Source organism: Camponotus vicinus, unplaced genomic scaffold (genome assembly GCF_025532165.1).
Source record: "Camponotus vicinus isolate PSW18456_S1 unplaced genomic scaffold, iyCamVici1.0 SCAF_1, whole genome shotgun sequence".
NCBI classification, from domain to species: domain Eukaryota; kingdom Metazoa; phylum Arthropoda; class Insecta; order Hymenoptera; family Formicidae; genus Camponotus; species Camponotus vicinus.
This window is the reverse complement of record NW_028141945.1, coordinates 33265893-33291458: the sequence shown is the minus strand read 5'-3', so window position 1 is coordinate 33291458 and position 25566 is coordinate 33265893. Positions and strand designations below refer to the sequence as shown.

The window sequence follows — 25566 nt, the reverse complement described above, 5'->3', positions numbered from 1 at the left end:
ATAATCGTCGAACGAATCAAATTCGTGGAAAAACGAAGAATAAAACCACTCCTATGTACGAATCGGCAATTATTCTGATACGCGTTCCTCCCGACCACGCTCTCGCACCTTTTCTCTTATCATTTTTCTCAGGTATCCGAAGGAACCATTTATCTTCTGCTAGGGAAGACGGGCAAATGAAGCGGCAAGTTTAACGACGCGGAATTTATGCCAATTCCACGAAGTGCGGTGTTATGTATATGCGTACGACCGCGATTCGTTTCAATTGTTATCGTCCGCAGAATTATTCCGAGGGACGCAGCACGGATAAGCGGGGTTTCCTGACAGGATGAGGATAAACGAGAAACACGTAGCACGGAATAATGCTGGAGGATCGCGGTTGCCGAGAGAGAAGAAGTCATCACGTAACTACAACGAAACTCGGGAATAGTTATGGATCTCCTCGAAACGATGCTTCCTCGTAGTTTTCAAACAAACCCATTACCGACGCTGATTTATTTCGACCAAACTTGAGTTTATTTATCGTATAAGATCCTCTACTGCAAATTTAAGGATTTTGAATTTAAACTTTTTTTAGATTAAAATTTCTGCGAGAAATAAAGATACATAATTAATCAAATAGAGATTACACGCCTACGAATGTGCCATTATTACTCGTCGGAATAGATTAACAGCATTATTCTATTCTATTATTTTATCTGAGAAAAGGAAATGATCGAAAATGAAGGAAATAAAAATGATAGAAAAGAGGAAATGAAATGATGAAAGAATAAACGAACGACAATTTTATTTTGTTAAACTATACGCTTTTGATATGATAATAGGTTTTCATTGAAAAAATATGTTTATATAACAATTGGTCAATGATACAAAAGTAAAACATACATTTTCTTAAATTTCTATTTTGACATTTCTTCTATCAAATTACAATGTAAAAAGTACTCATTTCAATTGAAATTAAAGATATTTTATAAAATAATATTGACATTTTATATATTTTATTCTTTATCATAAAATATAACTATTTTGTATCGCATTGATACTATTTTTTGTTCTTTTTCGTCTACCAGAAAATCGTTTTAGAGATGGAAACGTATGTGTATTTATTCTACCAGCTGTCGTGAATTCGCATTGGTAGATACAGAAAATCTGCTATCGCTTCGTGGAAATAAGTCTTCTTGCTAAATACTCGATATTTCCTGGAATACTCTGCAATATGTGACGGAAGTCATACGTCATTGTAAATACATTTTAATAAGAAAAGCCTTTCGATTTCTTGATATTTCAGAGTATATTGCAATAAATATTTCATAATAATCAAGTTTAATCGAATAATTTTTTTTATTGTTATAATACATAAAAAGAGAAAGGCAGGAAATATACAAATATACGTAACATCTTTCTTACGTAATACAGAATTTTATATCTTAGAATAATGGCTGCTACATTTTCTCTTTGATGTATGTATTTATTGTGTGTGAAGACATTGTGTAATAAAATATATAAAAACTTCTGTTCTAGAATTGTTCGTATCTGACAAATAATATTGAGTGAGTAAAATAGTTTTATTTCAAATTTCTTATGTTACTTCGCGAAATTGAGTTGAGAAATCGAGATACTTGCCAAAATAAAAAATTCAATATTAAAGCACATAATTTTCAATTAAAAAATGACAGCTGTATTGCTACAAAAACAATTTTTCCTTAGTACTTTTTTATATTATGATGAAAAGATACATCTATATAAAAAGCAGTTCATTAGCGAGCATACATCATTTCTTGTAATGATTCAGTCGTTTTAGTATATTTAATTAACAGTCTGTCGATATCAAAACTTCAATTTCTAAAATTATATTAATTCAATTTTTCACTTCTACAAACGGCTACAGCAACAGTAGAAGCAAAAACAAGATTTTCGTCGAGAGAAACAAAACACGCGAAAATATATTTCGTGAGAAATGCGGTAAGTCCGAGAAATCCTGAAATTTTCATACAGGAAAGAATTTATTATTGATAATTATACTAATGACTTTTATACACAAACAGTGAGATTCTCGGTAATGATAGTGATACACATAGACACATACATACATACACACGCCTTTAATGAGTTGCAATTTATATTAATGTATCTTGATTATACACATAATATGAATTGGTATTTATCATTGGACATGGTATGTCGGAAACTCTGAAATGAAAACGGAAATTGAATAAGAAAAGGTAAAATTTGTTAACTGAAATATTTAAAATTCTCGGGCATCTTTTCAAGAAGGTATTCTTAAAAAATTCAAGATAGATCAAGTTTGAGAAAAGTATACAATTAGAAAGTTAACAGTCGACGATTCTTGAACTCTTATTAAAGAAGGAATTTTATTAGACTGGCGGAAAAAAAAAGATTTTCCATTTTCACAAGTTAGATTAAATTCTGAATGATTGAATAAGCAAATGAAGTAAAAATGGCTATCGAATCCTTCAGAATAAAATCAAACAGAATTTCAAACACTCCAATAAAATAATCACTTATACATATAGCTAGAAAACACCGCACTTCTTCCACGATTGATTCTTCTAAGAAGAACAGTTTTATAGTATTTGCAGCAAAAAGAACGCAACGGGAAGAGCAGTCGACTAATACAGTTCATTCCTTTTATCTATCCAAGTGACGTTTTACTCGACTCTCTGTTTTACTGTCAGTAAAGCACCTGGAAAACCATGCCTTTTACTTTTTACCAATCCGACGACCAAGAAGATGAGACAAGACAGTGATCTATCAGAGTTGCAAGACTGCGGCTACCGATCGCGACGTCTTTTAAGTACTGACACTGTTCAAGCCTTGCTAAATGTCACTGCATCTTCTCTTGCGGCCGTGACGTTCTGCTGGAGAGATGGAGGCATAATTGAATAGACGGGATACAGAGGGTTGGCAAGCCAAGGCAAGATGTTGGAAAACATGATTATGTTGATGGTATTCAGATTAAACGGGTAATGTAATGGCATTAACGCCGACCTGTCCCGACAAGTTGTTACGTATCGCGCCGAGTTTGTATAATGTGCGCGGATCCCAGGATAGCTTCAACTGGAGATTACGCGAATGTTCGCGAATTATTCAGAATCGCATCCTGAGCCCGACAATAATCCCAAAGTATACAATAGCGACGAACGCGATGTATGAACGATAAGAGAGTGCGAGAATCTGTTTGATCAATCAATAACGATCACCTACGATGAATCGAGAGTTATAATAGATGCATTCAAAGTTAAAAATAGGGAACCGTGCATCAAGCATTAAATGCGTAACATGAATATAAATATTTCAATGAGCGATATATTTCAATACGCGAAATGTTACAATACGATTTTTCAACCAGCTGATTGGATTTAAAGTCAAAATCGCGAAAGAAGTTTTACGACGTGACGAAAATCGCCTGTCCGATCGTCGTTCGTTCAGCTTTAATTATAGTAGTATAATTTGATGATATAAATCAGAGAGAAGCAACGATAAATTTTAATATGCAAATTTGCGAAGATGGTCGCCCACGTGGCAATCGCGATATCAACGAGAGAAACGACGAAAGATAAATAGTGCAGCACACATATCCATACACACACAATCTTCTGATATCGCGAGCTCGTTATCATATTGATGTGTTGGACGTAATCTGCTGCCGTTAGTTTCCACGTGGAATGCTGTTACTCGACTTATTCCCGCGGCAATTTGAAGATACATTTCAAATTAAGCTCGAAATCTACTAGCTCTCGTAACTTTCGTGTCGTGACGGAAATTCTCGGAGAAGCAGAAGTTTTCGGAAATCTTACTATCGCTCAAATTTACGATGTTAGCGATACTGCTGCGAGAGTAAAATTCTTTAACAGATCTTGTGTCTTCGTGAGAGAATAATGAACGCAGTAAAAACAAGTCGTGCGCTATCTCATTTCTTCAAGTTTGTGTTAACTGCTTACAAGATGACTTACAATTTGATAAAATTAAACGTTGTTTTTCTTATATACATACAATCATTAAGAATAAAATCAGAGATTCAAAATATCCTTTACATTATTAAAAAGTAGCACAAATACTAATAATGACAGAAATAATTTTTTATTCACTGTGTATTCAGATAAAAAATTTAATTAAACATTAGAATGTGAGTATCAGAATAAAGGAATGTGAATAAACAGCTAAGCAATGTGCGAGAAATTTTAATAGAAAATGTGAAAAACGCACTCCGATGCTTCATAATCCTTGCATCGCTAGATATCATGCAACTTTCGATTGAATCCTCAATTAATAACGAGCACTGTCGTCACGAGCGCGTGTCCGCAGCGTTGTTACCAGTTAGCAATTAATTACTTCGTTCTGGCAAATGGGAATGATCGTTCTGTTGTAGCGGGCGCATTGTTAACGACGATAATTAATCTGACTATCGATCTCTACGATTGTTAATTGATGAACTCGACATTAGCCAGTACTTTCGTATGCCATCGCAAAGCGTTACTCGCCCATTGGTTTAATTTATATTTAATGTACGACTGAATTCTATAGGAATTCTGTGTGAAACTCGATTCCTCGAGAGAGAATCGCATCGAGAGAAATATTCAAACGTAGTAAATACCCTAGATTGCTTGACAACTGTTGGATTTTTACGGATTTCTTCGTTCTTTATAGAATTCTTCCGACGACGAAATACATTATCATATTTTCCATTATAATTTCCATTATAATTTCTGTTTATCGACTTTCTATTATACTTTTCATGTTTCTGTTTATTGGCCTTTGCTCTTTTTCTCTCTCTATGTATTTTAAAAAATTTCTTGAAAGGAAATTAATAGTGTTTCCAAGAATTTGAATAACACAATTATTTGAGTAACATAATTATGGAGTTATATGTAAAACATTTCAAGACTTTAACAATTTAAACTTCAAGATTGAAAATGCATGAACTTCATTTTAATCAATAGTTAATTAAAAAGTATCAATCTCGTAAACGGAATTGATTAAGAAATTTCATTAATCATTGAAAAATTCTAAAAATAGAATACTAATTTCATGAAGATTGTTAATTAAAAATTCACGCGTAAATGATTACTCAAAAAAAGTTAATATGGTGCACGTGTGCTTATACTTGCAACGCGTTTAATTGTCAAGCATGAGCATTCCGACAGATTCAAAGGTACAAAGGTACAATATAACGAGAATTTTTAAATTTGATTTCTACCACGATGGCGCATTTCGCATTCATTGTGCAGGGAAATAGAGCTTCGCAACGCATTAAAAAAAAAGGACAAAGAAAGAATGACTTAACCACCAAGCTACACTTGGTAGTTTTTACTACTTTTACAATGCATATTTCGCGGAGAAAGTCGCCAAGTCGTTATAAAAACTATGCACTCAGTTGTCATCGTAAAAAGAAAAAGAGCTGCAATAACGTTGCATTTAATATTGTTCATTGTGATTATCATTGCGATCGTGAAGATAATCCACCGAGTAATTTTTCGAGAGTACATAAATATCATTCTCTGCTTCCTAGATACAAAATTCGATATCGATGGAGATTCGATATATCAATTATCGAGAATATGTCTCGAAAATAGAATTAAATATACATCGATAAATGATGAATGTTCGTATCTCTAATTCATCCGGCATCAGAGCAATACGCCATTTATTTGCATATATCTCGCGTCCCGTGAAACGAGCGTTCATTTAAAATACGGCTTGTATTGTTATCTCCCCGGGTATTAGCACCGTTCTTCTCTTACCGTTTTCTCTCTCGCTAACACCCGACAAATGCCCACGCTTAATTTCGCCGTTTTGCGAAAGAGATCCGGCACGACGCGATATTACGACTTCAGCGTGAGCGGGGAATCGATATGACGAAACAAAAATAGAACTTAGCGCAAGGAGAGATATATACCGGCAATACCGGATACGATTCTGGATGTAATAAAGTATCGCTGAAAAGTATCATCCCTCTTCTGCGCGCGACCATTACTCCTCTGAGAATTTAAAAGCGCTTTAAAGGCTGCTGAGAAATTTAAACTCTTACATTATGAAAAAATCGCATGTATTATGCTGGCAAGCTTTAAGAGAAACCTAGATCCTTAGGGACACCTGTGCGTGGCATTTCGATTGTTCGAGCACGAATGCAATGAAATCTTTCGGGACAGCGTAACCCGGACGAATGAAAAAAAGAGAAAGACAGAGAAAGAGAATGCAAAATCGCTCGTTGTTTTAATGACGCGTTCGACGGCACCTACGATCGATCGCGGCAAAAATAGAGCGCGAAATTGATTGGTCCGTTTTTAACATTGCTTTCATATTTGCGGACCATCTGTAATCGTATGCACATCATATCATTTGCTTACGATTTTATAAATATACGATTAAACTGTATCTGTATTTTAACTCTTGTGAAAAGCTAAAAAAGAAATACAATTGTTGTGCAGTTGCTATAAAAATGTTAAAGAATTTATATAAAGCATATTTGTGTAATTTAAAATAGTGAAAGGAGAAATTTGTGATGCTCTCTTTTTCCTCTCTTTTCTCTCTTTCTCTCTGATATTTTATATTGTCTAAACTCCGATCACTGTGTGAGAAACAGCTCAAATTGCTCCATCACTCGTAGACTTCGCAGTAAATCTTGAAGCGCCGAATAATACATAAAGGCCACGGTGTTATATGGCATGCGAATTTTCGCAGGTGAATGCCATTCGTAAATATTCAAGCACATGTATATACTGTGTCTATTGCCGAGAATCGTCCAGAACTTTGACACAGAAAGAATATTTGCAAGGGAAGATATATCATTTTTACGCAAAGAGCATGCTATGCACGAAATGGAAAAGTGAGATAATCTCGGAGTAAAGACAAGGGATTAATAAAAAATGTTTCAGATTTTCTTGAAAAAAGTAGTATTAATATCAGCGATGATAGTGCAATAAAAATCTGCAGTATCACTGCAGCTTAAGATAATTCATCGTTATTGACATAGATACGCTTTTACGATATTATAAATGTGTCAGAGAATTGAACACTAAACCCGATTTACATCCTTTCTTTATTGCATTAATAAGTCAAAGATACGATGAAGATGGCGATTAAATGTAAGAATTGTCTTAATCTTTCTCCAGAATGTAACGAATAAATTAGACGTATTAAAGCATCACTCTTTCCGTGATTGTTATTAATTCTTTTTAGACTTTACATTTTAGAATATAATTTATGACGTATCTTATTTTAAATATTTGCATATAATGGATTATTTGATTTTTACTTCACCCCTATTTATATCTTCAATAATTTAAATTTAAAAGAAAGAATGAGTTTAATTTGTTTTGTCGTTTATTCAAACTAGTTTCTGCAGACGAAATGAGCGGCAAAACCAATAATTGCGATTCACGTTTTCGATTTTTATCTCTCTCCTTCTTTCTCTCTCTCTCTCTCCCCTATCATATCATAGCTTCCGAAACCGGGTATCTATAGAGTATTCAACTTGTTGACCCACTTGAGAGATTTGCTCCTATTGTCGTAGAACTGCGCTGCAATTCGCGTTTGGTATTCGCTTCTGATTCCTAGTCGATCATGCTTCCCATTCTAACATTCTAAGAGAATTCATAATAGATTATGTGTTGCCAGTAGATTATGTGTTAGATAATCCTTATTCGAAATTCAAGGAAAATCCGACCTTTGTTTCAAACGAAACAGAACTCCTTCGCTTCGCAAAGGGAATCTCTGTCAATTGCCAGTAGGCATAGACTTTTTCGTAAAAAGAGAGACTTGCTTTTCTGCGCGAAAGTGCTCTTCGAATAATAAACTACTTTCTGAAATTCTTGTTACGTTTTCTGCTTAAAATTTAACAACCGAGGCTTTGGATACTGACATTCATTTTGAAAAATTAAAAGTGCGACAATTTTACTTTTTATATTTGGCAACATAGTTTTATATAGTTTATTATAAACAAATGCAAATTTTCGAAAATGCCATAAGCAAAAATTTTATTCAGCTAAAGTTTTAGTTGAATAAAAAATAAAATTAAAGAGAAAAAATTGAATAAAAATCTTATTCTTCATTTATACTCGTGAAGCTTAATTCATCGAAAACCATGGATTGCCGATCGCTCGAAACTTATCAATTATTTTACTATCTTAACAGTTTTGTTTAAAAAATTTAATTTTAAATTGTTCAAAGAAGAAAAGAGAAACTAAAAAGAAAATGGAACGTAAAAAGTGCGCGATATTAGAATGCCAACGATTTTCAACCGTGATTACAAAACCCAATAAAAGAACGAGGTATGTTCCTGCCCCAAGGGGCCTTCCACGGTTACGTTACATAAGAAATTGCGCAGTCACAACCACGTCGCAAACTAGATCAAATAAGAGAAAAGCGAGAACTCACCTCAACATGACGAAGTTCACTTTCCGCTTGTCTTCACACGCGACCTGCGTATCTCTACCACCGTAAACGGTACCGTGTTTCTTCCTCGTCATAAATCGGAGCAACACCCTTCCCTTCTTCTCTTCCCGTCGCGAAGAAATCAAACGTGGAAATCGACCGGAAGAGTCTGATCGCGGAAACGCGATCACCACGATGCATCCACCCACGTCCTCGCCCTCGCGAGTGCGTCGCGTCGCGACGCGATTTGCCGATCTTTGCGTTTTTCGTTATCAAGCGATGATGACAATAAGAGGGATGCACGCGGAGCGATGTTGTGTATGCTTCGTTCAGTGAGAAGGGCCAGACGAGCCGGCGCGCGGCGCAACTTACCCCACTCGCGGTTCGGAGCTGACTGAACGCGACCCCCGAGCGAGAGGGTGAGGGTGCGGGCAGAGAGTGTTCGACGTGGGGCGCAGATCGACGCCAACACGCGAGATCGCGACCTGTCGCGGATACGAGGTACTCTTATCGAGGCCGCTAGCGAAAAACACTTATCTTGAGTCTGATTTTACCATGAAACCAACTGTACCGGGAAAGCGAAGCTTACCATTTTCTACCATCAACGATTTATTTGAAATCTCTTGTGCATTCGCCTCGAATTTCTCACTTTAACTTTGAGCTCAAGAATATTAAAATTGACGTTTTTACCTGAAAATAGGGTACGATAAAGAATATATGCGAGTTTTACTTTCGTAAGTCTCTTAAGTGGAAATTATTTCCAATTTGAAAGATATAACATAGTAAAGTCATTAAAACTAGAACTTCTCTTATAACCAGAGAACATATGTATGATATTAAAGTCGACATCACAAGAATATCGGTTGCTAAATGCATTTCGTTATCATTGATATGCAAATCCACTTCTATGCATGCATAAACCAGGAACAGTCGCCTATCGCTTTTGTAATTATCGCAAATAGAGAAATGCTCTCGATGTATACTAGATTCGCGTAACTAACTGCAAACGATATTAACGGCACCGTTATGCGTGAATTAACAATCGTTTTAACGCTACGTAACATTTTTAGCGATCTAATATTTCCCGGTCTCTACGAAGCAACCCTTCGCTGATTTAACGAAATGCGCGTTACATTTGGCATAGTTTCAAAGAAATAAATTAAAGGCTCTCCGAGGTCCAACGCACAAGCGTTTTCCTGATTTTGGCAAAAAGAATTATTTATTTTCGCGCATATCCGGAGCTCTCGCGGAACTGCAAATTTTATTCCCCTGGCACGGAGACCACGGTTTCCCTATGTTTACTTGCCGAAAAAAATTAAAAAAAAGTTCAATCTCGGAAAAATATTTAACGTTATTTGTCCATGGGGAAAAATCTATTCAAGCTTACAAATCGAAAGTACGGTTCAAAAAAATACCTTTTCGCAATCGGATTTACAAACGCTTATCGTGTTCGAATCCATCTTCGACTGGATTCGTCACGTGTTCCAGGGAAAAGCACGCAACTATGCAATCGCAGGCGCGTAACAATGTCGGGGAATGAAAATCCTCCTAAGTAAGCTCTTGCGTAAGCTCGAGTCCTCTCCCCCCCGTGTGCTTGCCATCGTAAAGAACCAAACACGCGTACTTAGCACCAGGAGTGCGCCGTCACGCGAAAGTACGCCATCCGAAGTTTCCGCTCGTCGACTTCAATCTCATTATGCACCTTTCCCCCCTCTCCCCCCTTCTCCGGAGAAACAGCGACGTTACATGCGCTTCTATGCAGCAGAGACGGGATTTGATTACATCTGCGTGTCAGGTCTTCGTATTCACAAACATGCATGATGTATTCATATTTTCTTCCGACTGCAATTATGGTCTATACATTTTTGCAGAAAATTTTTCGTCTTCGGTATTTTTCGGCTACAGATTCTCCGATATATCACGGCTCCCATGCATGAGAATCTAAGCATTCTAAATAAATTGATCTTGCATCCAAGTTTTCCGGATGATGCATCAATCTGTCAACATTCGTAAAAAAAATACTGCTGTTACTATTATCAGAAAGTTTTATTTTTAATCCTCTTTATTTAAACGAAAGCAAACATTACGTTGCATTTAATATACGATGCATTTTATTGATAACATGTCCGGATGTTTCATTCTAGTTTTATTGCCGACACCGCCGATACACGCATCAATTTATGGACATGCGGTATTCACTTTATGGATAAGCGCAACGGGCTTAAAATAATACAATAATAAAATAATAGAAGAAGAAAAATAATAGAAGTAATAAAAAATAAACAATGGAATAATAAAATAATGGTTATAATAGAATAATAGAAACGTAAAATAACAGGTAGATTGACACTAGTGAATGCAGGTATCTTTTTTTTTTCGACGAGAGAACAATACATAACTTTCACATGCGGTTCGTTTTTATCAGCGCGATAATATTATAACGGACAGGAGGCAATATTTCGCGTATCTTGTCGTAGGGGTAAATCGAGGGAGCGGATTTATAGCATACGTGAAATGTTCAATATTGCGTAATCTATCGCATCGGTAACTTATAATACGGTTCTTCGGAAGATAAAAACAGGTCAAAGTAGCCGATTTGTCTGGTATTCTCGGGGTGAGATTAATAGCGACGTGATAGAAGAGGAGCGTTCTTAGCTCCGGAACAGCCGGAGAAAAAGAATATCCTATTCTTACGACTTATAACGTTTCGTGTGAAACGTGCTCCTGTAACGCGAGAAAATTAAAAAAATTAAATAACAAGTTGAAATGAGAAATGAAGCGACCGAGATGTATATCCGAAGAATCTTTGACACTTTGAGGGCGATAAAAATATGGACAATTTAAAAAGAGAAAAAGTTAACGAAGTAGTGAGAGCGGAAGATTAAAGAAAATAACTTTACTGGATATATTTTCTTCGGCGTTATAATTAGTTGACTCGCTTTAAACTTATCTTTGCTCGAGGCCTTAATTAGCGTGAAGATACTAATTTTAATGGAGCTTACGCGGTAATCTCGTTTCTCCCCGTCACTCTTTTTATCAGGTCGTAGCTTATCCTTTTTCGAAAATTACGATGTGATGTCACACTCTGACGGGATATACATACACCTCGGAGTATCGGAAAGGACTTCCCCCACAGTTACGGCGACCGTATTTATCGCCAAGATTAACCTTCAGGCAGGACATACGGCGCACTATTGCGGCCGACGAGATGATGCTTTAAGGGGGACATTCTACCTCGTCTAAAAACTCCCTCGTTTTTTACCGTTATCCTCAATATAGGTTAAAGTGCATCATTTCCCAGTCGATGTTACTTTAAACGGTACCTCGTCGATTTCAACCCTTCGTTAATGCGTCATCAATACGACCCCAAAGAAGTTTTTACGCCTAACAATAAGTTACGTCAAGCGAAATCTATCGTCACTTTAGAATTGATTTTTTTTCACTGTTACAAATTTTATTTGAAATATCGTATGTAAAATGGATCTCAAATTACAATCTTAACTCCCCATTCTTTTTCTCTTATCTTCAATTTTTCAACTTTAGGAGAAAGAATGCTACATAATGAAATAATTTCTTCTTACATTAGGTATTTTTAGAAATTTATTTGTTCAAGTGAAAATACGACCTTTATCGTCGTTTTGTTCAAAGGTTCATTCAATGTCGAATGTTCCTGCGAATAAATTTTTTGTATCTTAGACCCACATCGACGTAAGCAATTCCATCGCTCGGATATGTATGATCCAATTAAGTGATGATTGACTAAATGATACCCGGGTCATCGCTTCAGATTAGGGTCACCCACGAGAAGATCCATATTTGACGACACATTCTTGTTGAAATTAGCTAGATTGAGTCACATCTAGGGAACCGAGCGTAATGAAGTCCGTGGCTCTGACGCTAATCAGCAACGATTTCATAAATGTCGATTAATGTTAATTAACAGTTCTGATGAACAGTTCGCAAGACATGACGGAAATTGCGGAACAGAAACTTTCAATGCATTACAAAGTGTATTTATAATGATGTTGCAACTTGTTATGTATACGATCTATACAAGATATTCATACCACGATCGTATATGGTATCTTTACAATAGATACGATATCAAAAGTTTCATTAACATATTTTTTTATTAAAACAAAAGCTTTTCGTATGAATATATCACGAAAGATTGATTTTCAAACAGGATTATTTACAGACCACACGCTTTTTCACGTATGAATTTCTTTCTTTTGTATTTTATACGTGTCGCTTGGCGCACGATATGTTCGTGCATGTTGACGGATCCAACGTGCTGAACTTATTTAGGCCATGCAAACAGACCGACTTACGTGTGCGTCTTTGCTATCTGCACACGAGCGACCCGATCTCGCGAGGCTAAATGCCTTCTAATGATTACCTGACTTCGCGCTAATTTAAGGCGTCTACAGCTTTGTGAACTTTAATCGCGTGGGAGTTAACGAGTTTACCTTTTATTATGTAGAATAATCGACGCGCGATCGCCATTTAACGCAAATAAAATCCACTATTGCGAGAGTTTCTATCATTAGATCTTTCCAATAAGTGCATTAAAAGTAATAATATTTCGAAAGTATTAAAAATAGTCACATGTTGAATCATCGAAAAGTGATCCTCATTTTTTAATACGTTATATCCGAGTACAAATACTATTTTTATTTTCTCGCATAAAACAGACCATGTGGAAAAATATAGACGAAATGCGCCTATTTGTTAAGCTCGTAAAGAACACGGTTATATCTCCTAGGTATAGACAGTGACAAGTGAAAGTACTTGATCTTTGTCATATGCTTGGACTTTTTTTCGTAATATAAAGCAATCATCGTCTAGCAGTTATTCTCGACTTCTTAATTGAATCCACGAAGCAGACTTTTCGATGAGCTTTGATTGCTCGCTTGTTCGTATCTCCGCGGCTGATGTTTAATTAAAATTGAGTATTCTTTTTTTTTTGAATAAAATTCAGAAATCACTCTGGGAATTTTTATCTAGAAAAAAGTGTGTGTTAAAAATGGAGTTATTTTCGAGCATGCATTAGCGATTGACATACAGAGCCATTTATTAATTATATTATAGAAGAATATTATATCTTTTATATTAACTTAATTTTTAATCTCAGTAATATTAAATTAATCAAAATTGTTATGAAAGTTTCACCTGGAATAATTAAAGCCACATGATATACAATAATACTACAAATAGCGTATCTCTTTAACAATTTATCAAAGCTTTTTTTAATTGCGATATTATATTATAAATACATTATAAGAAATATCACCATTAATATTGCAAATAAAATGCAGTAAGCATTAAGAATGTCATTTTAAGTCAGTTATTTTAAATATTTTTATTTTAATATTGTTTTAATATCTTATTTTTTATGTATTATTTAATACATTAAATACATGTATTATTTAATACATTTAATACATATTTAATACATAGAATATATTAAGAGTTAAACTATTGGATATTAAAAAATAATCACAATTTTAGAGCACACAAATATGTTACTTTCGTTAAAGTCGTTTGTTTTCAACGTAATCAGCGATTCTCTTGATAATTATTGTTAGGAAGGCGCAATATCTTTTAAAGAGTCTTTTCTTCTTTCTTTATCAATTTCTGTTAAAGCAATTTTGAAAGCTTTTATCCGACAATTGGATGAGATCAAGTTGTCGTCACGCAGTAAGAAGCGTAGGCGGCAATTCTCATTGATTCTGTATATCAAAACTTATCTTCCAAAGGTTTCTAGATATAAGTAACGCCAAACTTAGAAGCTCGATCCATTTTTAGAATTCCGATCGTATCACTCATGAGTACATTTCCGTGTTCTTCATTATTTCAACGATTACTCGGGCAAATCGATGAATCTTGCTGAAAGCACGAGAGAAGTTGCTTTGTTCTTCATTCAAAGGTCATAGGCACAGGCCAAAGTGAACGACTTCTTCCGTCAATCAAGCCGTCAATATCTTTTTATACTTTCCAATGCCGCTACTTAATTCGAAGCGATATCTCTCAATCGCTAGCCGAGCTCCTTTTAAGTTTGAATTACCATAGATATTGCTAATGTTTAATGCAGCTTATCGTTACAGAGATCAAGAAAGGAAGATTTATCACGGTAAATACATTAGAGAATCAGAATAATTTTAATTAGACACAGAGGCACATCAATTTTTTGCTCAAGCCATTTTCTTTCTGTTCGATTTGATTGAACTATTTCGATGTAGAAAAGGCTTCCCGACTGGAAATTTCTAGACGAAAGGAACAGAATAGAAATAAAGTTTTTTAAATATTTAATATATGAGAAACAAAAGTTCTTAATATATGAGAAACAAAAGTTCTTAACTCGGTCTATTAATTTTTTTCGCCGTTTTTCGCCTAATGAGACACCAACAACGCAACAGTTTCGCGTTGAAAGTTTAATACCGCGACAAGCGCTAAAATTAAATTTAATATAAAGCACGCGATGAGAGTGGTAGAGGGATGGGGAAAGACGAAGAGACACGAGAGGGCGAAGGCACGGCAGAGAATCATCGGTGTTACACGGCATTCTCTAAATTCCCCGTCGCCGAGATTGCTTTTCCCAAGACACGATCATTCAACATTTGTTTCCGAGAAAATGGCACGGATCATTCTACGCGCGATGACGAAGCCTGCTGCCAGAAGCACACGCGAATTTCTTCTCGCGTGCTGCGTCGCAACCAGCAGAATTGATGGCGCCACGACGTGTAAAAAGGAGATCCCAAGGTGCTCTTTATGGCAACCCCTCATGTATATTGTGCGGCATGCGATAACATGATTAAAAGATACCCAAGTTCGACGAAGTTCCCGGAAAACGTATTAGGGGTCTTCTATTTTTCTTTCTTTTTTTTTTTTTATCTATTTTGACGTGAAAATCGCGAAACGATAAAACCCTGACGGAATAAATCATTCCTATTTCTCTCTGTCCTCCTTTCTCTTTCGTGAACATTTTTTCATCCTAGAAAAGTCCTGTCTAGAATTCTCAAAGAGAATTCTCGTAACGTGACTTTTGAAATTAAATTCCCAAAGGAACAAGATCGTAATCGTATTACGGGCTGCTTGAGGCAGATGTATCAATGACGTCATTAATACGTCTGATATCGAGAACGCTCGACATGCTCTTTTCCTATTTTCTCAGCAGAAACTGCGAAATATAGAACGGATATTGAATCTTATCGCGACACGGATAGAAGAAATCTCATTAATCGTATATTATCCCCTCTACAGTTAATTCTCGAAACTTTTTAATTATCAAATATCAAAGGTCCGTCGTTAAGATCGTTTGTCTTAGAGTACTCTTTGAAATGATACAATAATCTTAAACGGAAAATGTAATTTGTACGTTATACTTTTTAAAAGTTTCGTATATATTTTAAAGGTCTGCATATCATTATTTCTGAAAAATTGAATAATGCTTACAATTAGATTAAAAGGTCGATTTATGCAAAGTACGTTGCGCGCGATTAGTGTCTCGATAAAGTGGATTTCCGGCATGAGAATAAAACTGAGCCAATTTTATTTTATGCTCGAATACGCAGCATTTTCTAACGTTGAGCTCTTTTCCTTCGACTACGAGAATCTTCAAGTACGTAACGCACAATTTTCCGCAAGACAATCATCTTGAAACTGTTTGCGACTGCATATTCCTGCATCGATTTCACGTAACAATCAGGCTTTGGCGGCATTATTCCGATGCATCGAGACCACTTGTGGGATCGTGTAATGTGCATTGTGCGCGTGTGTTGTCAACGTTGCACTCAGAATTTTCCCGATAATCGCGTCACGCGTGAATGACCCTTACTACAATATCTCGATCACGTCACGGTTCAAGTAAACTCGGGAAGAATTCCATATTGTCGCGAAAACGAGATTTCCACTCGATCATTCGAAAACTGCGCGGTACATGGTTCACGCGGAGAAGGATTTCTATAAACGTGTAAAATACAAATATTATATACAAGCGATAAGAGTGTCAAGGAAATAGTTGTGAATAATTCGAGAAAGAACTTGGTTTATAGTTATAATGCGCTTTTTGCATCCACTATGCATTTGCATTTATTTTTCTCTAATATCTTGGAATAAATCGCGATTGAAAATTTATCCTTCAATTCCCTTGTCAAAAGTGATCCAAGGATAACCATTTGTTACGGAATAATTTCCATTGTCAATTTTTAAATAAACCGATGATTTCGCGAGTGCTATCAGTAAACGGTACGTTAAAGCCCTATCGTACGTAACATAATGTAACAAGGAATATTACGACTTTGGTGAATCTATAAATATCAGCTGATAGACATGCCCGTATCGAATAAGCGTATCTTCCTCTTATAACGAGCGGCTTACACCCATACCTGTTCGATATTCCACACTCGCAAGAAAATATATTCCCTTGGCATGTACATTCGATACGTAGATTTTATCCGATACTTTCTTCTCACACGCGGTTGAGTCGAATCAACGAGAACGCACTTGTTTCGCGTTTTATCTCTGATTCTGTTTAAACGATTTGTTGCGAAACTTTCGGAGCGCCTTTCCGTATAAAGCGGGCGTATAAAAGATTGTTTTATACTGAATGAATAACTAATTTGCAACTCACGTTGTACTATACAATAATGCCGCGGTGTGAACTTGGAAAATATGTCAAAACTTTTCATTAAACTTTTAGCGCGTTAAAGTGATCGAAAGATGATCATCTGTATTATAGAATAATTTCCATTCCCAATTTTTGAGAGAAAATTAAATTCAACTATTTTGAGGAAGAAAAAGTGAATAAAATTTATCGGTTATTAAACTTATCGTTAATAGTATTTATTATCTTTTATGATAATTAAAATTCATAAGAGAGCAAACTTTATCGCATTATTTATTATATTAGGAGAATATATAATTACGTGAATATATAATTAGTTATATATTATAAAATGTTTGTTTTATTCTTTTTTCCTTGGAAAAATACAATTCACATGTATAATTTTTCTCGACTCTACCTTATGGCTTTTCTCTCACGCACACATATATATACATCTAGGAGTATCTTGGTTGTTTGCCCGGCTTACTTTTTAAAGGTTAAAGGCATTTGCCCGGCAATCACTTCACATGAGATTTTCTCAACCTCGTGTCTCAAGCACGATATACTTTCCAATTTTTCTCGGGGCTAGAATGGGTGAGATGGAAATAATTTCACGTCCAAACGCACGGATTGTGTCCCTCGAGTTTTTATACGAAATAATTCTGCGGGTTCTCTCTCGACGGTCTGCCAATTGAATTCGAAATCCAGCATTTCGAGTTTTCAGATCGCGCACAACGTCTCGACACGACGTTGCGTCGCGTTGAATATCAAAGAGCGAAGAATAAAAGTCGACGAAATCAACGTAAATGTCAAGGCTCACTGTGCTCTGACAACTCGAGAAGTCGTTATACGCGAGTTTTGTTTCCTCAGTCTTCTTTTTCTCTTTCTTTTGCATTTTCCGCGTGATGCTCGCCTTCCCTTATTTAGGATCCGTACATTTTTATTTCGAGTGAAAATAAAAAAATATACGGATTGAAAGAACAACCATAAAATTTACTTTATTTAATTTGTATGTGTGATTTGCAATTTTATATTTAAAAAAAACATGTTTAATAAAGAAATGAAATAGAAGAAATATCTCAAATATGTATTCGTGTGTTTAACAATGAAGTATATAAAATAGATGCTTATATAATATATAATAAGGAATTGCGAATTATAAGAGAAATCGTAATGGTATTGTTATGTGAATTGAAATGTAGCAATGAAAGGAGAGTGAAGATGAAGATTAAGATGGAAAATTTTATATATTTTCATGGCACATGAGAACAAGCTGAAAGGCAATTTATCTCACGATCATAAATTTCGCGAAGAATTCGATCGCCTTTTTATTGCAAGAAATGTTCGTGAAAGCAGTTGAATTTCTATTGAAGCGATCGATATGAGTTGAAACGATTAATATAGCGGATAAACTTGAGAAAAAATCGGAATTTATCAGAATTTTTTACGTATAGAAGTAACGCACATCTGACTGAATATTTTCTATTAGATGAGCATTGGCATTAACGTTTTAGAAATTATTAACTACAAAAATTTTTATTCTAATGCTACAATTATCCATAAAAATTTAAATGTAATAATAAATTGAATCTAAATAAAAGATATCAATATATATAAATAAATCTATAAATATATATAAATATCAATATATATATATATATATATATATATATATATATATATTAAATTAATTATATATATAAATATGAGATGCAAATTATGTTACGAACACTAAAATAATTCCGGATTAAAGTTATCAATATTAAAGCTGATAGTTGTGCCCAACAATATCGATGCATACATGTTGTGAAGGAATACAATTTCCAACTCATACTCAATCAATAAAAATGAAAAAGTAGACGATACACATGGGAGTTTCTGGAAAAATATCTGTTCCATTGGCGAAGCGTGTTTCTTTTATTCACACTTGCAACCGCAACAACTAACCGCCGATGAAACATTGCCAAGCAGAAAATGGATTTCGCCTGTACAAAATTATTCTTACATTTTTTTTATGTATAATCTAGCGTTGGACGAATTGCGTTTGACATTTCGTTCTCCACAAAAATCTAATTTATTTTAATTAGCATTGAATAATTCAAAATATTAATAATTCTGAATTCGATTCTATTCAGTTGACAGTAAATTTAATTCGTGCACTAATCATTGTAAGAACCTAATCTTAATTTCAAGAAATGTCAACGAAAACACATATCCGTTGTTCATTCATTATATCACTAATACAATTGACAATTTAAAAAGAAAATTGAATATGAGATTTTATCTAATATTCTCATATTAATATTGTATTATTTTATGTGCTCATTTTTTAATTGCATTATCTTTTAATTGCATATTATCTTTTATTAGCAGATTATTTTATCATCCGACTCTATTACGTTTTGTATATTTTTTCATGCACCTACACGATGTAAATATTTGCTTGAAAGTGATTATACGGTAATCATTATAGAAAAATGTAATATCTAAACTTAAATTCTTTTCGAGCTCAATTTATTTCACTCTATGTACGAAGGAAAGTGATTCGCCATCCATATATTGCGAGTAAAATGAAGAAAAATGTTTCTCGGATGGTCGTTAAACCTCGCTGCTCCACAGTGAAAAAAAACACGTACAGATATAATGCTACGAAATGAGGTGTTTTATTAAAAAATATGCATTTGTTAAGATGGAAACATTGCACGACCACTTTGTTTCATATATTAAATAAACATTTTTATGTTAACATTACATATCATGTCATAACCGTAACATCCGTAACATCGAATAAAAACTATTATAATTTTAAAGAGCATTGCGGAAAAATATCTTGTTATGTCCATCATTTATGAGATTTTTAAATTCTTAACAGTTGTCATACTTGTATTTTTATTACGCGTTCTGTGTGTTTTAAAATTAACATTTAGTAAAGTAAAATAAAAGATATTGTCACACACACATACATTACTTAAAATTATCATTAGACATAATTATCAAAAATAAGATATATATTTGTGATTTTTTTTTAATTATAATGATAATTTCTTAATGTTAACAAATAGAAATAAAGGTGTCCAAGAATATATTAAAGCGAAGATTACTGTATTTGCAGTCGCATAAAATGAATTTGTGTAAAATCATGTAACATTTAGAAAACTTTAATTAACAACACCGAAAAGCTTTACTTTGTTAAATTTTTTAAATCAATAAATTTCATTTGCAGATTTTCTCTATTTTTATGAGACCTATGTTCTAGTAACAATATATCATAAGTATCGATAATAATCTAACAATTAGCTATTTCTTGTTTTTCTAAAATAAACATTTAGCATAATTATAAGTAGAAGAGATAAAAAGATAGAATTTATGAAAATGAGTACAAAAATTTAAATATAAGGAAAATTAAAAGAAAGTATAAAAGGTAACTATAAAAGGTAGAAAACAGAGGGGAAGAAAGAATACGGTCTTATTCTGGGATTTAAAATAAATGCGAATTTCTAAATAGATCCTAGAAACAGAATAATTACTTGCTTAAATAACTCATTATTAAAATAATTTTTATTGGTAATCTTGTCTAAAATATTCTCGAAATCTATCTGATATTTTTTTGTATAAAAAATATCATACTAATTATTGTATCTTAATGTGTATGTATATATATATATATATATATATATCATACGAAAGAAAGTTAATTTTAATAGCTTGGTGTAAGTGTAGTAAAAACGCTTAAAAAAATTTAGTCTTCAATTAAACTCTGCACATATACACGGTGATTGTAAAAAAAAAGTTCAGCTTTAATTCTAATGATGACATTTAGGAAAGGAATAAATTTAGGAAAGGAATAAATTTAATGCCAGGGGAATTTTGAGTGTTGCAACTTTTTATTTAATATTTAACGAAGGAACTAAGAGAACGGACGTGATCTGTAATCCAATATCTGTAAATCGCTTTAACCAATGGATTCGTGGCGATGAAGATCTCAGAATTGCAGATCCGTTCGCACTATTCTCACGGAAAATGTCAGCGGCGACGCGCAAATATTTGCCGGAGCTCCCATCTTGTTTTGCATATGATGCGCATACATGAATATGTATGTCGTTTAAGAAATTGATAACGACCCTTCTGTGTCCCATCCAGAGCGTGAGAGATCTCATGCGGCAAGATAAAGCGGGGGAGATGTACAGTAGCCGCCGCATTAAAAAACTGCAGTTAACAAAAATTGCTGTTCCCGACGGCAAAAACTAAATTGGCGCCTTCTGAAAACGTGTAACGTCAATACGCCAGATTTTCATCTGAATGCAACTGCGACGAGAGAACAAAAGTACCGTAGTGATATCATTTTCGTCTATTTCTCGATGCGCATACTGAACAACGTGCATTCTAGATAAGCATTTTTTTCTGCGATTTTCTTTGAAAAAGAAATTTTATTTTTACATGTTTTTTTTTTAAATATTCATATTATTTTATTTTTTATTTTATTTTTTATAATTCTTTAACAAGCCCTAACTAGACTAAACATTGTCTAAGACTAAATATTATCAGCTCGATTCAATTTGGATTTTATGATGACTCTCTTTATTCGATCGCGATGTCAACCATTTTCATACCGATTCGCATATGGATTTCAATTTAGTCGGAATTTCTCGCGTCGCGATGAGGAAGCTCCTCGGCGTTTCCTGCATCGCGTATTTATATTCTTTTTTGAGGGATAATGCAAGATTACATTCCGGATTGACTGGCCAGTCGTCGGCCGTTGAAACGATAAAGAAGGCGAGTATCGTCGAATTAGGTCATGATGAAAGCTCGACAGCGAAATGAGAAGAGGAAAAAAAGGAACATCGCGAAACTTCTACTTCCTTCCCGTTCCCTTCGTTTCCGAAACGAAAAGGGTAGAGAAAGGGTCAAGTGTTTGTGGCAACCCTAGATCTTATCTGATGAAGATGTAACGATGGCCATTCTGGGAACCCTTGGATCAACTTTCCCTTTTATTCAGCGGACATCAGCAAAATACGACCGCTACGAGATTTTCGAGAACGTCTCTTTAAGTCAAGGGCGTCGGCCTATAACTTAAAAGCTTGGAAGTATTGTGTCTTTATGTAAATGAGCAATTACAGCGTAATTAAATATATTTCATTCATTAAAATTTGCATTGAGATATGTTCAAAATTATTTAGCAGGATTAAAATGTAAAATTATTTGTAATTAAAAGAGATTATGATTCAATGACAATAATTAAATATTGCTTAATATTAAATATTAATTGCTCTACAATATTCAATAATTAATATTGAAATTACTAAACAAAATAATTATATATTAGTTGTATAAATCTTATCGTGAAATCTTAAATTTTTTCATAAGCGATATTTTATTCGCTATCAATTTTATGCGATGTCATGCAAACTCTAATGGTATCGTAGTACTCCAATACTTTCCGACTATGCATCTTGAAGAGCAATACGCCATTATCGTTTAGTTGCGCTTTTGCTGCTGTAGCAACATAGGTTTATCGTCTCAAATATATCACGATAAAAGATCCTGATGTGAAGCTCGCTCTCTTTCTTTCTTTTTCAGCGAAATGGAAGTAACGCGATCGATTTCGATTAGGAATATGGATCTATATCGAGACTCATAAAAAACTAAAGTTTCGACATTTAGAAGATTCCGTGCATTTGGCAAGAAAGTTTATGAACTGTGTAAATATAAGACATGAATTTGTACTGCCTTGTATTTACAAAGTCATTAATTAATGTTAAAGGTATAAGCATCGTTAGTATCACATCATGATTTATGACTTAATGCTGATTTTATTACTTTACTCTTGATTCTTTGTTAATCGTTCGTTAATGTAACGATAAGAAACAGTTATTGAGATATTTATAGCTCACGTGTGCACAGAAAAAAAGGACATTCATGTTTTGAAAATATATTTAGTTTTAACATGGAAATCTTAAAATGAAATTATATTAAAGAAAAATATAATTGCTTGAATAATTGCTTACTTAAATGAAGCCATTTTATATAGTTCAATCAAGAAAAATATATTCGTATGATTTAAAATTTAATTTTCTTGAATGGAAAAGAAACAATGTTAGATAGAAAATAACATTTTTAAATCAAAGATTATAATTTTCTTAAAGTAGAATTTAATAACTATAAGAAATTAGGCTCTGTGTATTAAAACATAAACTTAAATTTAAACAGGCCATAAGAGCTAAACGCGGATGATAGTGCGTAAGTTCAACGAGAAAATAAGTTTTTCGTTGAAACTTATTTGTGTGCACAGGGCACAAATTTTCTTGGTACGATACCAAGCAAATTTAAATAATTCTCAATTCGAGAATTTATTTAATTATTATTAGAATTAAATAATTATATATTCTTGAGGTGACAATTACAATATTAAAATAAGACTATAATATTTTTGAAATTAAAAATTATTAAATTCTTCTAAGAAGATTATAAATTGTTGCGTATATACGAAATAATGAACGCGTTAGTTAAGTATATAAGTTTTGATTTGACACTTTTTTTCTGTGTGTGCACACGTAAGCATCTTCTTTGATCTTCAAAGTACCAAGTTAATTTATTAGAAATATAGGACATTAACTATCTATTTATTATTGCTATGTTACAACAAATTGCCAAATTAATTTCATTGTAGTTAATTGATATATTGATTATTGCTCTTGATATTTCGAAAAGCCCTAGACCTAAGTGTTATTTCCTTAATCAATGAAAGGCAATAATTCGATAACGACGACGCGATAACAATTCATAACCCTCGTAATGAGCATTCGACATGACGAGTAGTATAAACGATGGATAACGTCGACAATTAATCTCGTTGAAGCGATTCAAACAAAAATGCTCGAGTCTTGAGTGCTAGCACCCGCAATAACGTTTGCAATAATGCCCGCGATTTTTGCTGTCCCAAAAGACGACCTGCAATTCCAAGTCATTAATCAGGAATTACTAACCTTTATTAAAACGGTTTCATTTGCCCTTCTTTTACGCAATCTTGTATTTGCGAAAATTAAATTCTCGGAGAAGCGAAAATTCAATCCAAAGGATATATTTCTTCAAACATAATGGTTTGTATTCTCTCCTGCTTAATGAGATAATAGGTGATACAAACGAATTGTGTAAAATAATTATTTCTTGTAAAAGGAATTTTTTGAATACCGAGTCTTTTTTGGTTTTTCAATATGATAATATAATAATGAATGTAAAAGACAGAGAAATCCGAAAAAGATTTAAGAAATTATAGAAAATTTGGGAATTACATTTATAAATATATTAAACTCTAATATTAAATAAAAATGTGAATAAGAACATATCACACACAGAAAGAAAACAGTAAGTAAGAATCGAGGAATTTACAATAAATACAGAAACAATTCTCGAGACTAAACGCACACGGCATAAATAATAATGCATTGGCTTTGACGTACCTATAGCTATGCATAATTCCGCAGTACTAAGTTGTAGAACTAATTAAACTCTAGTCTCTACCGAGGGGTAAAGTTAGGCAGTTCACTTATTTCAATGATTGGTTTCGCGAAATTTCGTATATGTAATCACTGCAGGAAACAAAGGAAGTTAAAGCTGAAAGCTCTATAGCATCCTCTTAAAATAACTTATTTACTTTCTGTCACAAAAATGTATTAGAAGAAAATAGGAGATATGCTGGATTACGCACTCTTGATCATAAATTTTTCTTGGAATTTTTTGCGATTTTTCGTTTCGGTGATTTATATTTCAATTCAACAATAGGCACCAATTAAACTCGCACACAATTAATTAGATCAAAACTAATAATCTTCAACTAACAACTTCCGACAAAGAGATATTCTGTTTCGCAACAGCATCGAATTAACTTAATTAGAAGGCCCGAAAAGGACGGGAAAAAAACAGAATAAACTGAAACAACAAACGCGCTAAAGTAAGTCGGGACAAATTCAACCGGATTGGCAAATGGTTAAAAAAGGGAACGGACGCAGACAGAAACGAGAAAATAAATCCACAGTGCGCGCCGGTAGATCGAAATGGTAAATATTTGGAGCTCTCGGTATGCTCGATATAGTATAGGACTGGGACTCACCCTCTATCCTTAATATCTCCATCCTCTTCGCCGACCTGGATCCTCTCTTGTATATTAGGCTGAAGATTTCCCTCTAGATGTGTGGAGTATACGTATACTTCCACGAAGATTGTGCTTGCGAATTTAAGCGGTTGTAAGGATAAGGAACGGAGATTCTGCCACTATCTCTTCTGACGTATCTCTGGAAGTCCGAATTCATTCATTTCCTAAACATTATCAAGGGATCTTTTAACGATCTCATGTAATGAGAGAGAGAGAGAGAAAGAAAGGAAACAAAACTTCGTGAAGAAAGAAATTATTTGACATTATATATATATATATATATATATATATATATATATATATATATATATATATATATATATATCTGTATAATTCTCTAAATTTTGACATAAAATTATAAAAAAATTCTATTTCGTATTTTATGGATTGCTGTGGTAATAGAATTGTTTTTTATAAA

General features: G+C 33.8%; 1 protein-coding gene and 1 long non-coding RNA gene across 6 annotated transcripts in view; one reads left to right on the top strand and one right to left on the bottom strand.

The window, feature by feature from the left end:
• The window catches only part of LOC145962399 (uncharacterized), a 133442-nt gene that overhangs the window by 72597 nt on the left and 35279 nt on the right, over positions 1–25566 (top strand). The window lies entirely within an intron of this gene.
• The window catches only part of LOC145962331 (uncharacterized), a 58954-nt gene that overhangs the window by 31144 nt on the left and 2244 nt on the right, over positions 1–25566 (bottom strand). For 2 of the 4 annotated variants that reach the window (XM_083083356.1, XM_083083382.1), the window contains exon 1: positions 8398–8771. The gene's annotated coding sequence lies outside the window, so the exon portion shown is untranslated. Of the gene's footprint in view, positions 1–8397; positions 8772–25106; positions 25313–25566 lie in introns of those variants that run through there. The other 2 variants (XM_083083365.1, XM_083083373.1) reach the window with 2 other exon arrangements.